The following is a 17463-nucleotide window of genomic DNA, read 5'->3' as shown; positions in this document are numbered from 1 at the left end:
CAGTTCCTGCTGAAGTGCTGGTTCCCTCAGGAGCCAGGGAGCCCTGATTGAATCTTACTTGCAGAATGGCCAGTGAAGGGAAGTTTGTTGCAGGGCAGGTGACAGCTCTGACTCGACGGAAACCGCAGCGCTCAGGGGAAGGGCTGCCTCCAGCCTGTAAATGCATTTTTCTTTCTCTTTCGCTGCAGTGTTGCGAGCTTTGCAGCAAAGGCAGGTGCCCTGTGTTCGTGTTTCCCGGAGGCACTGAGGTGCAGCGGCGACAGGAGGGTTGTGCTGGGGATGCTGCTCTGCTCTGCTCTGCTCTTGGCTGCAATGGCTTTGGCTTTCTCCTGCCAGCCCTGTGGGCCAGAGCAAATAGTTCTTTTAAGAGGTGGCTCTCCAGTATTAAAAACTCTCTCCTGTCTTCTGGCATGCTTTTAACAGAAGACTGCTCTAAATTGGTGGGAATTTTCTTGACTGCCACGAGGTCCTTCTAACAAGGAGGATGACCAGGCCATTGGGCAAGCAACTCTCCTTTTGTATCCTGTCATAATGTGATTCAAAACACAGAAGTTGTTGGGAGAGGCTTAACAAATGAGTTTTGACACAGGTTGATGAGCTGATGTGTGCTCTGCTGCAATCTGTCTGTCTGGAGCGGTGCCCATGGCTGGCGGGGTGTTGTTTCTGTCAGGAGACAGACAGACCATCCCCTCCTGGCCACTTGGCAAGGAGAACCGACGTTCTCACCACCACTGGTGAATAGTGTGGGGACGAGAAGCCTGAAAATACGTGCTGCCCCTGCCTTTGGCTCAAGGTTCTCTGTGGATCCTAAGCCTGCAGGAACAGCTCGTGGGGACTATTTCAGCGCTCTGGCGGAGTTGCTGTGCACCAGCCACCAGCGTGAAACATTCCTGGTTTTGCAGAGGAAAAATAAAATTGCTCCAGACAAAGGTCTTTAATATTTGAATGTAAATACATCTGACAGAAGTTGCAGCTGCATGCATATCAGGGCAGTACTTGACCATAACCGTGAGGACTGAAGTGAGCTCACGATTCAGTAGGACGCTACAGAAATGGGCTTGCAGGGTACTGGCCTGTATCAAGAGGAAACAGGGCTTCTGCAAGACAAATAACAATTCCCAAGTGCTTATCTAGCACAAACACATTGAGCAAAATAAAGTTGACTCTTTCAAGTGAACATTTCACGGTGATGAGAAAACCTGGTGACGTCTTTAGTGGTGGAAAATAACCGGAAGAAGGGAAATTTGAGGGGGAGAGAGGAGTGTAGAGCTGGAGATGCAAATCTAGAAGAGAGACAAATCAGCTGCAGCTTTTTCCAGGCTTTTTTCACCCCTCTTCCGTCCCTGTGGGATTGTGGGCAAGGGCTCATATGATGTGGGCAGCAGCTGAATGGAGCAGCAAGGTGCAGGTGCTGGACCTCCATCCCCCTGGACACAATGGATCACTCTGCTCTGTCTTGTCACAGTGGTTGCCAACTTTATATTCTCTGTAGTGACATTGTGCAAGGCAGCCTCAGCCTTCGGAGAAACTCTGGCTATTATTTTCTTTATCTCCAGAAATAACCCTCTGCACATCCAGGATCAATCTGAGACTGCATTTTATGTGCGGCTTTTCCCGGCCTTCCCACAGTTTTACAGGCATGTAATAATTTTACCAAAGGAAACGTTGCAAATCCAAGGAATTCAGAGTTAAGCTTAAGTACATCATAAACCTCAATGAGAGGGTTATTTTGCTGTACTGTTCTATCGTATTGGGGAATTAATTTATCAGAAGTGCAAGAGGAGGTTGGTGCTTTTCTCTCCCACGTAGCTTAGAAATGTATGGGTGAATGTAATGGTACTTCTCAATTTCCTGGAACTGGAGCGTGATGGGATTTTTTGAGAATACTGAAGGGCTCCCACTTCTGTGTGTTTTATTGAAAATGGCATGTGAACAATGTCCCACAAAGGTGGTTTGCAGAGCCTTGTATTTCACTGCCAAGCTCGAAGCTTTTAGCCTTGAGATTCCCTTTGCAATTTGTGAAGGGAGAAGGAACATCTGGAAAAACTTGTGATGTCCTGAATGTAGGGGATGTAGTTTATTAGTTCAGTTGGCCTGGCACGCTCAGTGAGGTAAAATCATGATGGCACGTCACGTGTTGGTGTGTGGACAGTATTACATTTGAATGCCACTTGAAAAATGTGATGGTTCTAGTGCATAATTGCAAATTATCTCATGCTTTTATAATTAGCTTTGCCTGGATAAAATGTAATAAAATACAATATTTGTCCTCGTGTGAGACAGTTGATTAATTTAATTACAGCTGTGATGAAGCGCTCATTTTGCTTCTAAGTTTCTTTCCAGTTTAGTTTCTTTTGCCTTTGAAGATGTGATTGCTGCTGATTTGAGGGATCACTTGGAATTCCTCTCTTGTGAGAAGCAGGGCAGAACAGTGAGTAATACAAAGTCTCTTGAAGCTGATTCACCCTCTCAGATCATTTTAGGATTTGGATTTTACTTGTGTTAATGACAAGAATTATGCATAAAATCCATTTCTGAACTGGTTCTAAGTTTGGTGTGGCTTGAATCTGAGCTTTGAGTTCAAACCTGCTCAAGCTATTGAGTTATTAATAACTTCTTTTACTAATAATTTTAAAAGAGATGGAAACATAATCCAGTATCCATATAATCTGCTACTGTCAGTTGGAGTATTTGTAATATTTAGCACACCATGACTGCAAATGAACTTGGGAGTTGGGACTGAAAAATTCATTGTTTCTGTCTTTCTTCTCTCAGCTGGGCAGGTAATCCCCCACTAACCCCATGAATTTAAATATTAAGCCTATAGCAGATCCCAAGGTTTTCATCTTTTCTGTTTGTGTAAAGGCTTCATTTTGACCTGACGGGAAGGTCGTAACTCAGGGCAGCAGTTTCCCATCAGTGTCTTTCGGGTGGACTCACCTTTCACTCTGTCGTGTTTGGTGGTTTCCTCCCATTTCACACTGCTTGGTTTCCGATCTTCCCCTGTCCTTCCTTTGCAACCATCTACTTTATTTTAATCTTCTTGACAGGACCCTCTTATCTGTTCTTGCCAAGCTTCATTTAACCAGGTCTGCCTTGAGCAGATTTGTCTTTCTGCCTCCCGATTTCTCTGCAGGGCACGCTGTGAGCGGGCCCCGAGCTCCCATCAAAATGTAATTTCTTTGATAATTTTAGGCTCCTGCATCAAGGGTTTTCTGTTCTCCTGGGAATATGAAACCTGGACATGGCCATGGGTGGGAAGATCTGTTGTTTCTGTCTTCTGCACTTCCTCCAAAGCCAGTCCTGGCCTCTGCCAGTCTGAGACCTCTGCTGTTGTGGCAATAAAACCCCACCACAAACCCAAAAAACCAAACACCCACAAAAAACTTTGCCGTGTGCCTCCTGCTGAATTTGCCCCATTTGTTTCGAAGACCAGGCTGGCCGCTGGCTCTGTTTGAGTAGTAGAAAATGATTTTGTAGCAGTGAATTATTGCAGGGCTGGTGGCCAGCAGCAGCCTCTGTCTGAAGCCTCTTTTTTGGAGCGTGTGAAGATTTATGGGCAGCTCCAGCAAGTGCTGAGCACGCTGTTGTGTGTTGGGCCAGCTCACTGAGCTGCACGTGGGAGCAGCTGAGCTTAAGATCTTCTTTAGCAACTGAAATTCATTCCTTGGGGAGCCTGAAGTGGTCAAAATGTGGGGTTGTTTTTTGTTTGTTTGTTTGTTTGGGTTTTTTAAGCATCTAAAAATACCATATGCTGAAAAGGATATATGAAATTGATCGCATTTATGGGGTTTTTTTCCTCTGTTTTTTTAAAATTCCAAATTAGAGACTGTAATTTTCTTTTCTCCCTCGTGGCTGAATCTTTCCCAGCAAAGAATTGCACTTTCTCTCCTAATTCCTCTCATTTCACATAGACCTTTGAGTGATAATTTCCATCCTTTCTTGATAAATAAAGAATTTTCATTTCGGGTCGCATTTGAATGCTATTTTAAAATAAAATTGATTTTCAATCTGTATGTAATTAAATCGTGCGTTCAGAAGGAAATTGTATTGGAATAACAAACCTGGTGTTTTTCCTCTTTTTGTGTATGTAGTTAAAAAACAAAACAAATCAAAACCCCTAGCAAAATATTGCTGGAAATGAAGCTGTAGTGTCTGATGCAGCAAGGGACAAAGACTTATATTTTATTCTCTCAAAAGAGAGAGGTCACTCTGAGACTCTGGCACTGAAGTTGCCTTGTGTGATATAGATTATGAAATTGCAGTGTGATTCCTCACTTTTTAATAAGCAGAGAAGTGCATGAGAACTTTCACAAATTAGCATCACTATCCAGGGATCTCTGTGGGGGTGAAAAGGGAAGAAAACCTCATGATATTAGGATGATTAATTGGTTAAAACATTGTATCATTTAAAAAATCGTTGACGTGGAATTCTGTTTAAAGCATGTCTCAAATGGTGACATCTACACTTGTTTTATTTATTGTGCTTAATACTGTTGTAATCAATTAAAAGGTATATAATGGGCTGCTCTTCAGTTTTAGTTGTATTCTAGTAGCTGTTTTCTCTATTAGTATCAATATTGACTGTGAGAGAGCAAGCGTGCTTTAAATGTCTCTTCATTCCAAAGTCTGCAATTAGCTGAAGTTTATCCTTTGCTACAAGGAAAATACTGCATTTGGGCTTTTGTTTCCCTTCCTCGTTGCCCAGCATTTGGCCAGAGCAGCCTGTTGTGGTCCAGCAGCAGTGGTGTGTTTTGCACGGGTCGGATTTTTCATATTTAGAGCTGTCTAGCAATAATGTCAAACTTTTACCTCGGTGTGACCAGATAATGAGCAGGTGCACTATAGTAAAACATGTAATTCTGTCTGTCATGAATATGAGCTTTCTATTTCCCCAGTTTCCCCTCAAAAAAGAAAAAAAAAAAAAAAACCAACAAACCCAATGAACACCAAAAAGGTCTTTTTGTGTGTGTTTTAAAAAATTTGCTAAGGTGCATTGAGCCACTCCACAAGCTTGTTTGTTCCCATGCAGCGCAGTGTCTGCCCTCATTTTGGGTGGCTAAAGAGACCTGCCTGTTCTGAATTTCATTGCATCTTCTTTTCCTGCACCCTGAATAATGGGGACTTTAAAATCATTTCACCTGCACAGCTTGTAAATTACGTTAGGATTGGTCTCTCAGCTAAGACTGGATCTTGTGAGCTGTTTGATTTGAACGTGTGTGAAAACACGCCAAAAAGTCTTGAACTTAAAGAAAGAGATGTGCTTCCTGCAATTCAAGCAACAACTGAGTGTTTTGTGGATCACGCTGGTTCAGGGTGAGGCAGCAGCAGCCTGGCCCTCACCCTGCAGGCTGAGGTTGTGTATTGGTTGTTCTGAACCTCTCACAGGCAGAAGCTCGCTGCAATTAAAGTCCCAAATGTTTAATGAGATCCAGGCAGATAATATCGTCTGGCATTTTAGATAATACTCAAGATGTTGAAAAGCTTCAAGAGGAATTAAGGGGGGAAGGATGGGCTATTCCTGATGAGGACAGAGTGACTGGTGAGGGGATGCAGCTGCATCCCAGCGGGGCGGGTCCCAGTCCTTCCCTCGCCCTGTCTGGCGTTGATGGCTTGGACCAAGTGCCTGGGGAAATGGCACATCGCAGCTGTCTGCAGAAATGACATGGCTGTGATTCTCTGCCTCCTGGGGATGTGTGAGAATAAATCTGATGATGATGAGATGCTTATGGGTACAGCAATAACAGGGCCAAACGAGGCTCTTCAGACAGGGATATGGGAAGGGGCTGGCTGCAGAGCCTGGAAAGTGACTTTTTTTTTTTTGTTTTTTTAAAGCGGCCAAAATTTGCATGCAGGAAGTTTGTACTCACACAGCGAGATTAAAATTGCTGGCTATCTCATCTGACAAAATTGTTCCTGTTCTTTCAGCTCTGCCCTGTGTCTGTGTCTCAGGGGAGAATCAAGCACTGAATTTTGCCGACTGCCTCGTGCCGGCTCCTCCAGCCGCCACCTCGGCCCTGCAGAGGAGCCAATCTTTCTCCGTGAGAAATCTGAGTGTTAATAACTTCTGGCAAGTGTTGTGCTGAAGCAGACAATTCTCTAACACCAGCCAGGCGTGTTGAGGAGTTACACTGGACAGGGCAAGGAAAACACTTCACTCATGTTTGAATTCCTCGCCTCTCCACAGCTCCCAGGGCAGCCGTGTGAGCCAGGGCAGATCCATTTCACACCGATGCTTTGCTTCGGAAATGCCTCTGGTGATGGTCTAGAATGCACTGGTGGCTGCTGTTTTCTGTGAGAATAACCCCTGGCTTGAGATTTGATATTTGTTAAAAGTTTTTCCTGCCTTTTTTCAAGGTGAATGAAAGTGGTAAGGATATCCAGATTTAATCTTGCCTCACAATGGGCCATCTGTTCCTAATGTCACTTGGTCAATGGGAGCTGTGGGCCAGGTATGTTCATATGGGCATATTCAAGGTATTTATTTGCTAATTGTAAGCCTGGTTATTTTATTGTTAGGGTTTTTTGGTTTTGTTTTTGTGTTTTGTGTTTTTTTTTTTTTAATTAGATCTTCCCTTCCCCCCTGCCTTCAGTATTTCTACCGAATTCTTTTCTCCAATGTTTTTAAGTTGTTTTGCAAATGGATGTCAGAAATTGGATTGACTAAAAAAAAAGATTTATGATAAAGGATTAGTTTTCACTGTGTTTCCAGTACTGTTTTAATTATAAGTCATTGGGGAAAGAACAGCAAGGTGGGTTAAATATTCCAGCATTTCCTTGTTATCGTTTTCAATTTAGAAAGAAAGGGTGGTTTCTAACTAAGTCTCACTTGGGATTGCTGGTGCTTGCCTGATGTCCGTGGGGATTTGTTGAGAGTGGTTGTCCATGCCACATAAGGATCTCCCTTCCCTGACAGACCGGAGATGAGTGAGACACTGGTATCTGTGCCATGAGAATACCATTAACTACACTGCTTGCGTCTGGGAAGACCTTTTCTGTTCCTTGGGGACAGCATCCTAAGGCTCTACCCTATTGATTCATCTCTCAAGTTGAAGCTGCTGTGGGGTCAGCAGGGGTCTGTGGGATCAGGGATAACGAGCTCCTGGATCCCACTTAATCCACAGGAGCTGACCGTGGGTAAATATGAGGCAGCTCGAGGCCGCTTGACTTCGGTTTAGGAAAATGCTTGTAATCACAAATATCTTTTTAATATCAGCATTTTCTAGGCCAAGGAGCTTCAAGGGTTTGTGGAGCCGTTTTAGATCCCCATTTTGTCATGTTAAGTAGGATATAAACACCAAATCAAGTGTCTTTTAGTCTTAATGTTCCCAGTGCAAAGGATATTTTTGTGATAGATACCCTTAAAGATTGTTGAAAGCAGTAGAATAGTCCTGTTTTTAAAATATAACATATTCCATGCAAGAAGTGATCAACACAGTGCTGTTTAATGCTGTGTAAATATTTGTGTATAAATAGAATAATCCTTTTTTAAACAAATAACTCCGAGGAGAGTGGATTTCCTTTGTGCAGTTTAGCAGCGCGTTCAGATTGTAATTTTGTTTGCCTGAATTGTACCAGGGACAGTGGCAGAGGAAGCTGCCAGCGCTGCTCACTGCATGAAAACAGCGCTTCAACCACTCCCAGGTATTTTTCCAGTGACACTTTCCCTGTCTTCCCTTTCTCTTTCTAATGGATCCCTGATTGAAATTGTTGTCCAGTTTTCAGAAGGACATCTTGCTTCACTCAGAGGTTTCTAACAAAGTTTGCTAAGTTTCACTAAGCGAAAGAATATTATTTCCCAGCTAAACTAACTTTTTTAAAATAATGAGATGTCTAGATGCGCTGCACTCTAAAATGGATGCCCTTTAGATATCTAGAATGAAATAACATTTGTGTTTAATGATACTTAATTTTTATTTCCCTCTTTTTATTTAGAACGAGTGAAAGTGACACATTTGCTGTAATGTTTCCAGATTGCTGCATTATTCTTACAAGGTGGAAGGGTGCTTCGTATTTCCCCTGGCAGTCCTGAAAAACCATTGTTCATGACTTTAATTCAAAATATTTTTTCCTAAACACCTGTAGGAGTAAATCTGTGTGGCAGAGGCACTTTCAGAGGACCCAGCTTTCTGCACAAAGCTCCCCCATGCCCAAGCAGAATAATAGAAATGATTGATGTCTGAGCTGAGTTATTTGGGTTTTTTAAATTCTTCTCCTACCTATAATCTCCTCCTGCACTCACCTTATGCCGTATGAGGTTGTAGTGAAACAGCTGTCCTAGGATTTAATATGAGATATTTTCTCAGCATATGGTGGGAGTTTTAACTTGGGGTGTGCCTTGAATACCAACAGCTTTAGCTGCTGCTGCTGTGGAATAAAGGTGTTGGGAAGATTGGAGGGAGACACAGTGGGGCACACCCCAAAAGCAGAATCCACTTGCTGGGATGCTTCTCCTCCTTCAAACCCAGATGATTCCTTAAATCCATCTATTTATTTTTACTGGTATTAAAGAATAACTGTTAGCACTGAAAACCGGGTCTGTAGCATGAGCTTTGAAACAACTCACATCCTGAAAATGAAGTGTGAGCTGGAGCTGGTCGATCAAAGCCCAGCAGTGAGTGCTGGTGAGGGACAGAGCCAGCAGGACACGCACAGGGACACAGCTCCATCAGCTTTAAATGAAGTGAATTACTGTTGAGTTAGAGAGTCCCAGGGCACTGCCTGTGGTGTTTCTTCTCAAATCCTGGTGCCCAACATAACAACACATCTTCTTGATGTATGGGAAGAGTTTACATGAATATCCAAACAAAGCAAGTATTTAGAGAACACTTAAATGAGCAAAATAAAGAGACACAAGTGGAGCATCACTGAAAATTCATAAGAAAGGGACAAAAGGTTGGTGAGGAGCTGAAAGGCATGACACTCAAATATTTCAGTAATATTCAAAGAACTCATTTTTCTGGCCAGCTGTGGGCTCACTTTTGGTTGTTTGGAGCTCACACTCAGCGAGTCCCATCCCTGAGGGGCAGGAGCCTGTGCTTGGCTGATCCTCCTCACACAGCTCCAGTGCTGCTCCTCTGGGCTCTGCTGTGAAAGTTGTTTCTTTTCCTTACAGGATTTATGTTCTGCCTTCAGATACACACTGGTGGCTTCTTGCTGAAGCTCCTGCTTCTACACTTCCCATTTGGTAGAAATCCACATGGGTTTGTTGCCTTCAGTGGGGTGATCTAATTAACCTGAGCTGAGATCTAGTGCTTAGGGAAATTGTCAACATTTTAAGCTAATTCGAGTATAACTTTAAAGGCAGTCATAGATAAAATTTAATTTTCTGCTCTAGGAGTGGTTCTTTTTTGTTCATGTTATTCCCATTTTCTTGTAATCCACTTGGATGTGAACAAGCACAGCAGAATGAATCCCACAATGCTGATTGTTTCTGGAAAGGGATGCTCTATGTTGACTGAGAAAATACTGAATTATTAAGTAGTTCTCTAAATATGTTGCCTGTCACAGTAAAATTAATGGGATGGTAGATGCAATTGTTATGCTGAGGCAAAGACCTGAGATTTGTGGATGGAATAGAAATTATTTTTATGTAGAACAACTATTTCATGCAAGATTGCATGAAATGCTTCTGTTCAGTAAAACTCTTGCTGAAGTTACCAGAATTGGTGTTCATTTGTGTGGGAACGGTTTGTTATCTTGCACTGAGATTTTTCACCAGAGAGAACCTGAATTTTGTCTCAAGCATGATGCTCAAGAGAGCTTTCTAATTTTTAAAGGCAAGCCCACGAAAGACTTCTATTCATCCTCACCTTTAAAATATACTTATTCCCATCTTTAAAATAATATACAAAAAAAACCTTCTATAAATGGCAAGTGTTAGGGGCCACAGAGGATACTGGGAATGGAGGCTTTCAGCCTATTTCATAAGATATCTGCCTCTAATTAACAAAATCAAACTCGTCAGTGGCCATTAAGACTCTGGATGCCTTTTAGTGCCTAGTGGAATTGCCATTTTGTTGGCCATATATTCTGTGTGTTCCTTTAACCTTACATCAGGTTGTTAACGAGGTTGCCTGGGTTGTGTGTGGTGTTTGGCGCTGCTCCTGGATCTGCTGGGAGCCTCCTCAGCAGCCAGAATTAACCAGAATTCATTTCCTTGCATTTCCTGAAGTGAAAAAGGAATTTTCCTTTAGATCAGAGGCAGGAACTGTTTTCAGCTTCCTTTTGGGTTTGTTTTGTACACAGGACCTGCTGTTTTCTTGGGATAATTTGGGCATTTCCATCCGATTTCTTCCTCCTGCTGCTAGGATTTGGTGGTAGGGAATAGCATCTGCAAATTCTCGTTTGTTTAATGACAGAATGTTGGAAGGGCTTGACAGTGCCACGCTAATTGTTGTATGTGTTTAATAAAAGTGGCTGTGTGGTAAGTGTCAACTGAACATTAAAATCGTATTATTAAATATGGATCTGTGCAAGCTGCTAACTGCTTTTGATCAATGCATATAAACATGATGCATCCCTTAATTGTATTAAATTTAAGTAAATTCAACAATTAATCTTCATTTAATTAACACTGCAGTTTTGACAGCCTATCACTTAGTGATTGTTGTAGACTCTTTTAAGCAGTCAAACCAAATGCTCGTGATTTATATAATAATTTATATACTTATTTATTTATTTTCACTGCTTTTTGGAGAGGACATGTTTCAGGGAAGCACCTTATAAGGTAAAGGCTGGATAAATCATTTGAAGTGTGTGTGTAGCTAAAATACTGTGCTGACAAGATGATCTGGCTTTGAAAGCATCGTGCTGCATTACAAGTACACAAGAATCTTTAGATTTTTCTTTGAAACTTGCTGTTCACAGAGACTGTCTGGCAAACAAGCCCGTTCCCACTGCTTAGGGAGTAAGTGCAGAGTTACAGAGTTGAAGAAAGCTTTATTAATCCCACCTCTGGTCCTTCAGTCTCATTGATTTTTGACGTGGCTACTGGAAAATCACTGGCTTTTTCTTAATTCACTGTTCCTTCAGCTTCTCTCCATTTATTTTTTTTTTTTTTTTTATTTTTTTTATTTTCTTTTTTTCCTTTTTTTTCTTTTTTTTCTTTTTTTTTTTTTTTTTTTTTTTTTGTGATCAGCTAAGGCTGAAACTCCATGAGAAGAATTTATTGAATATTAAAGAAACAGTAATTTAAGTCACAGGGAAAAGGTAATAAATCACCGTGCGTCGCACTGATTCTAAACTTCATCTCATTTAGAGACTTTTTTCCATGGTGACAGAATTAAAATATTAATTTGGTTTTCAGTGATTCTCTTTCAGTTGCACTTTATGTTTCTGCCTTAGGTTTTTATAGATTTTGTCACTTTAAAAAATGTAACACTAAGGGCAGGCATTTAATTATCTGATTTACTTTTCCATTTAAACTTCCAGAATGATTTTAATCTAAAGATCTTATCTGTTCTTTATTTGATTATTGGCTGTAGATCAATCACGTGGAGATATTTGTATCATCTGTCACATACACTGGAGAATGACATTGAGAAATCAGTGTGTGCTGCTCATTTGGAATTATCCCATTTGGATGAAGTACAGCTCAGGGAAGTAAATCCACTCTCATGGCAAAGGAGAGCAAACTGAGGCAAAATTAGCTCCATTAAAGTTAAAAACAGTTACATAGGATAAAGTATTTCTATGTTTTAAATCTCCAAAAGTAAAAGCATCTTCCAAAGTTGTACTTCATTGTGATGAGACATGGATGATCTTAGGAAAGGAAGCAGGATTATCCTACTCAAAGACCCATGGAGTCCCTCAGGAAATACTGAGTGTACATATTTCCTTGTAAACTCTTCAATCCCTGCATTTCCAGTGATTCAGAAAAGCAGAATAGGAGCTCTTTGGTAGGGTTTTGCTGTGATCCCTTTGGGCTTGTGCAGCCATGAGTAATCTCTTGCTGTGTAGAAACTGGACATTTCTCCAGCTGGTGCCACAGCTTTTAGTCTTCCCCAAAATTAAATCATTCCTTGAATACTAAGAGTGATATAAATCTCTAAAGAAGTCTGGTTTTCTCTGTGGCAGGCAAATGGAATGTCCCCACAAAGGAGATGCTCCACCAGCAGTGATTGCAAAGTGATGCTTGATTAATTCTCTTCTCATTTTAGGTTGTTTATGCTGTTTTAATGACCTGCAAGGCTTTTTGCTCCAGCATGGATGGAAAATGGAACATTGCAAGTTGCATGGGATGCAAAAGTTGTTGTTGATCTGCATCAGAGGCCAGCAGTGTCTGTGGAGTTGGGAAATGGGGAGGGAAGAGGTGGGATACAGGACAATGACATCATTTTTAGCTTTATAAAAGTCACTGGCTGTAAGGATTCCACCCCCAGGCTGCTCTGCCTTGGAGGATTCTGTGTGCCCAGGGTGCACGCCCAGGGTCTGAAATACAGACTTGGCTCCTGCGTCCCTGGTGCTAATTCCACACGTAATGAGAACTTCTTAATTAGGGCTGTTCCACAGGAGCACTTACTCTCCACTTATGCAATGAATTTTCTGTAAGTAAAAGTGTAGTACAATAATTGTGATGCATGATGGGCGTGTTTAGATAACCCTCCTATTATTTTAGGAAGTGCAGTACTTCAAAGAAAACTTATCCCAAGGTGTCCCTTAAACTTTTCTTTTGTATTACCCTCTGGATTACTCTCCTATCTTCTTCCTTTGATATGTTAATTCAGTCATTTTTTCTACCAGGGCTCATTGCTCTTGCTTTTTTTTTTCTTCTTTTTTAAACTGTAATTTAATTTTGTGGAGAGTTAATGCTTATCAGTCTTGTTTTACTAGTTGACAATTTCTGGGACCGTTTTTCTTCTTTGAAATGAGAGTCTGTGTACTGTTCTGCCTGACTTTTGTGTTTACTAATCCGTGTTGCTATTTTTTAACAGATTTTCCTTGTTACTGTTTGTTCTTTTTGAAACAGCAGCACTAATTTTATTCTTGGTTTTAGTTTGAGCTGTTTGGATCTCATAATGCTTTAGCATAATTAAGAAACATCTATCAAAGCTGCTACTGAAAGGTTTTGTCAGTCTCTCTTCCACACGCATACTTGTCAACTTTGAAACTTTAACCAAGATTAGTCAAATTTACCCGCAGTTCTTGAAAACTTGACTCTGGTGGGAAACAAATGCTTGGATTTGAAGCAAACTGAGCCTCAAGCACAGGGAGCTTCTGTTTCTTGGCCAAAAGCTTCACCTGACAGTTTTCAGGAAAGCTTGTACAGCATATGAGATCTGATTTGTTTTCCGTCAGCTATACAGCAAATGGTAATGAATTCATTTACAACTCATTATTTAAGCCCTTTGAGCAATAGCTTTAAATATCTATCTGCTGTTGTCTCAAAAATTAAGCGCCCGGCTCTGCCGCCCGCGCACAGTCCGGATGATGCAGATTCTGCAGGGCTGCAGTTTGCTCACATTGAATTGTAAAAATCTAATTCTTTATCCCTTTCTTACTCAGCATAAAGCCGCTAAACCAGTTTTGTTTGTGCTTCAAATTTAGCAAAAGTCATACGGTTTAGCAGGAGCTTAATTATATTTACTGGTGAGTTCAGCCAGCTCTTCCAGCGGGTTTTTTCTCCTGATGGCACTGCAGAAATGTGCTGGCAGTGCAGCTGAAAATATCCCTGCTCAGTTCCTTCCCACCAGACAGGGGTGCCCTTATAATTCTGATGTGCTAGGATAGGAGAAGAGCTTCAGCCACCAGAGTAAGAGGGGAGGAGGGAAAGCCCAGGTTCATTGACCTGTGACCCTTCACATCACTGCCATGATCTCAGTGAGGTGCTGCTGTCTGGGGACTTGGAGGGTTTGTGTGGTCACAGTGGGGGCTGAAGTGTGGAATGTTAAATCAGCTTTAGTGGATACCAGTCCCAATCTGTCCATCAGCATGGAGTTGCCTCCCTTGGCTCTCTGTGTGTTTGCTTCCATGGTATTGGTGGCATTTTCCTTGTTCTTAACCATTTTACTCATTTTGATCTTTGCTGTGAGGGTGGGGAGGCCCTGGCACAGCGTGTCCAGAGAAGCTGTGGCTGACCCTGGATCCCTGGAAGTGTCCAAGGCCAGGCTGGACAGGGCTTGGAGCACCCTGTGATAGTGGAAGGTGTCCCTGCCTGTGGCAGGGAGTTGGAATGAGATGTTCTTAAGATCCTTTCCAACCCAAACCATTCTGGAGTTCTGATTCTATAATGCTGATGTATTTGACAATACTTTTCAGCTCGTTAGAATTGTACTTTGCCTCTAGGCACTTGAATAGCAATTAACAGTATCAGTACATAATGAGATTCTATATGTTGAAAATCCTTCTTTTCTATTTATGTGTCTAGAGAACATCAAATGAAATTCAAACCTCTTGGGTGACTTTTTCTCTCCCCACTCTTGTTCTTTTTCTTGGTGTTTGTGAATCATGGTCTCCAGGGATCATCGCTCATGCTGATGGAATTAGGTGTCTGTGGTCCATTAGCACAGAAATTTTCCACTGAACGTCTCTTTATAAGACTGGCTCACCATCAGAAGCTGAAGGTGGACAAGCCCTGAGCTTTGGGAACATCTTCACTGTTCTGAACTGCATCTTTTTGGCTGGAGCTAGATCCAAGAGCCAGCTGTACTCAAAGGCAGAGAAAGTTTGCATCTGGAGATGGATTTCAAGTCTTATCTATGTTTGATTTTTCCCCAGCTCCTCTGTGAGCTCCCCTGCACCACTGTGCAGTTGCTCTGACAGGCAAGACAGGGATTTTGTAATTAGGAGCCTTCCATCATATGGTGTCCCTGCTGCGTTTCATCGCCAGCTGTCTTCCCGGGGCTGAGGAAGCTTTGCTTTTACCATGCTTCCCACAGCATTAAACTGTGTAGAAAAGGCTAAATATTGTAGGCCAGATGCTGCTTTCTCTTTGCCTTTTATCAGGCTGGAGAATAACCTCACTCCTGGGATGGCACTTTGCTCCTGTTAGCCGGTGCCTGACTGCAGAAGGCCCCTGTTCCTCCTCGGTCCTCCTTGTCCTTTGGCAGAGGATTATTTCCACTGTAGGCTGATTGTTTGGGGCCACCTTTTCTTTTTCATTTTGGGGTGTTTTGGTGGGCTTCACTCCAGTTGCGTCACGGAGACAAGCAGAATATGTAGTGGTTTTTCTTTCATTTTTCTCTCTCATATATATATATATATATATATATATATATATTTTTTTTTTTTTAAGTAGTCCTTAAAACAGGAATGGCAGTGACATTTTTTAATATGACTGGTGCTAACCTCCTAGTTACTCGTGTAATGGAACTAAAGTTTTCTGCAGTGTCCACAACACCAAGGGGCATTCTTTGAACTCCTCCTTATTTCCTTCTCCATTTCTATTTGGAAGTGCTTTTATCCTGTGAGGGAGGAATTTTTTGAGCCTGAAATGAAGAAGCAGCCCCTAAGGGGACTTTAATACAGAGAGGTTACAACTCAGACAGTAATTTGGGTCCATTTAAATGGCATGTGGGTGTGGGTTTAAATAAATAGCTTTAACCTTTAGTTTACTGACGGAACTGAAAATAGATACAGGGTTGGGCATATTGGAAGAAATGTGCCATTGCTGCCAGCATTACTTTGAATAAATAGATCTCTCTTCAGGGCTGTCAAACCAGCACCTTTGCCAGTAAGAAGCAATAAGATATTTTTTCTTTTGCCTTTTCTATTTTTTAACCAGCAGCCAAGTCTAAAAGAAGCTCTTACTCTTTTTTTTTTTTTTTTTTTCCTTTGGTGGTTTCGTATTCCCAGGGTTGCACTTTGCAATTTTCTTGTATCACCTAGAATTTTAATAACATTCATAGATCTTTGTGGCTTTTTAATTGCCCAGTTACACCTGTATGTAGGCTTTTTTTTTTTACACCCTAAAGGTAGGAATTAGAGCATATGTTGATTTTACTTGATGTTTGCCATGTTTTAGTCAGGAACTCTGTGAACTGCTTTTTCCTCACCTATTAATTGTGGCTCAAGAGTTAGAGGAGAGCTCATGGAATTATTTGCTTGGTTTAGAGGCCAGAAAGTGGTGGACCTGCTCCAGTTTAAATTCAGTCTTCTCTATGCTGAGCTCTGTCTCTGCTGCCCAGGTAGGAGATATGGAATAGACGTGAGCTCCTGTATTTTGCATCTTCAGAAGGGCAGCAGAATTATAAGCAGAATTTGCCTGCAAATGGGTATCTGGTGAAGAAATATGGACTTCATTGTTATTTTAAGCTCATACCAATTTGAAAATCTGATCCAGAGTATTGTAAGGTAGCAGCTATTCAGTTGTCCACAAAGAGTTGATTTAAAGTCAAAACTTTTTCATGGGAGGGGAAGAGAAAGTTGTTGCTTTATCTGAGAGGACTGAAAAACCTTTTTGAAACTCAAATGAAAAAAGAAACCCCCAGATCAAATGTCATGGAATAATTTTCTTAATGTACCCAAGCTGCTGGGTGATGTTTTTGCACGAAATAGCAGTGTTGTAAATGCTTGTTACATCCTACAGCCCTCACCCAGTCAAGCTGCAGAGTTCCCTTGCTGTTCCACGCTGCAGCTGCATTTTCTTTTCGAAGATCAGTGGCGTTAACAGCAGTGCAGGTCTCCCACCATCCATAAGGATGAATCTCAGCAACGTGGGAATTGCCTCGGTAAATAAGGTGCTGATAAAGAACGACCAACTTTAGATCTTGTAAAGGTTTCTTGGAGGAGTGCAAAGCTATTTTCAGCGGCTGATTTGCTCGTGGAGCATAAATGTAGGCATGATGAAATACGCAGATAATGTTTCATAGTAACCATCTGATAGCTAATAATGGCGAAGAAAAATAGAGTCGTAAGTTTGGCGTGGGCTGCAGTTTTAGTGCCATTTCCTTCTGCAGGTTGTTACTACTGGCTGTACCTGCTGAGCAGCAGATAAGTAGCTGCAAGGCGTGCCAAGGACAAATAAATTCATTTTCACCTTTTATGCCTGAACAGGTTGCTACCCCACTACGAACAGGTTGCAGCCTTGTGTTCTGTAAAACGTCCTGCAGCGTCAGCCCCGCGTAACTGTGTCACACCACGGAGTGCCACGCTCTGTGGGAAGATGTTTTGGCATGCTTTTCCATAATAAAACACCTTAAATTTGCCTATGCCAAACAGATTGGGTGTGATTCGCTAATGGGTGAGCAAATTTTGCAAGGAACCTCTTTAGGAAGAGCAGCACAGTTGGTGATGGGGTTGTGATTTCACGTTTTGAGGGTGTGGGATGAGCTGTGGAGTTGCTGAGTCTGGGGGACAAACTGTGACAAGGTGCCACCAAGAACAAAAGCTCAAGAGCTGAAGTCCAGAGGGTTAGACCTGATTTCAGAGCAGTGAGACCATTCAGCATCAACGGTAAGGACTGAAAGGGAGATGCCTGATGGAGGTAGAGGAATTCTTCCTTTTCAGGTTATCTGCCTACTC

At 41.8% G+C, this 17463-nt stretch overlaps 1 protein-coding gene across 8 annotated transcripts in view; it reads left to right on the top strand.

Annotated features, from left to right (window-relative positions):
• The window catches only part of SGCD (sarcoglycan delta), a 497197-nt gene that overhangs the window by 264391 nt on the left and 215343 nt on the right, over positions 1-17463 (top strand). The window contains exon 1 of one of the 8 annotated variants that reach the window (XM_058422459.1): positions 10281-10319. The exons of the other annotated variants lie outside the window; for them this stretch is intronic. The gene's annotated coding sequence lies outside the window, so the exon portion shown is untranslated. Of the gene's footprint in view, positions 1-10280; positions 10320-17463 lie in introns of those variants that run through there. 8 annotated transcript variants of the gene reach the window in all.

This window comes from Hirundo rustica, chromosome 14, assembly GCF_015227805.2.
Source record: "Hirundo rustica isolate bHirRus1 chromosome 14, bHirRus1.pri.v3, whole genome shotgun sequence".
Classification (NCBI taxonomy): domain Eukaryota; kingdom Metazoa; phylum Chordata; class Aves; order Passeriformes; family Hirundinidae; genus Hirundo; species Hirundo rustica.
This window is presented reverse-complemented; position numbering and strand designations above follow the sequence as displayed.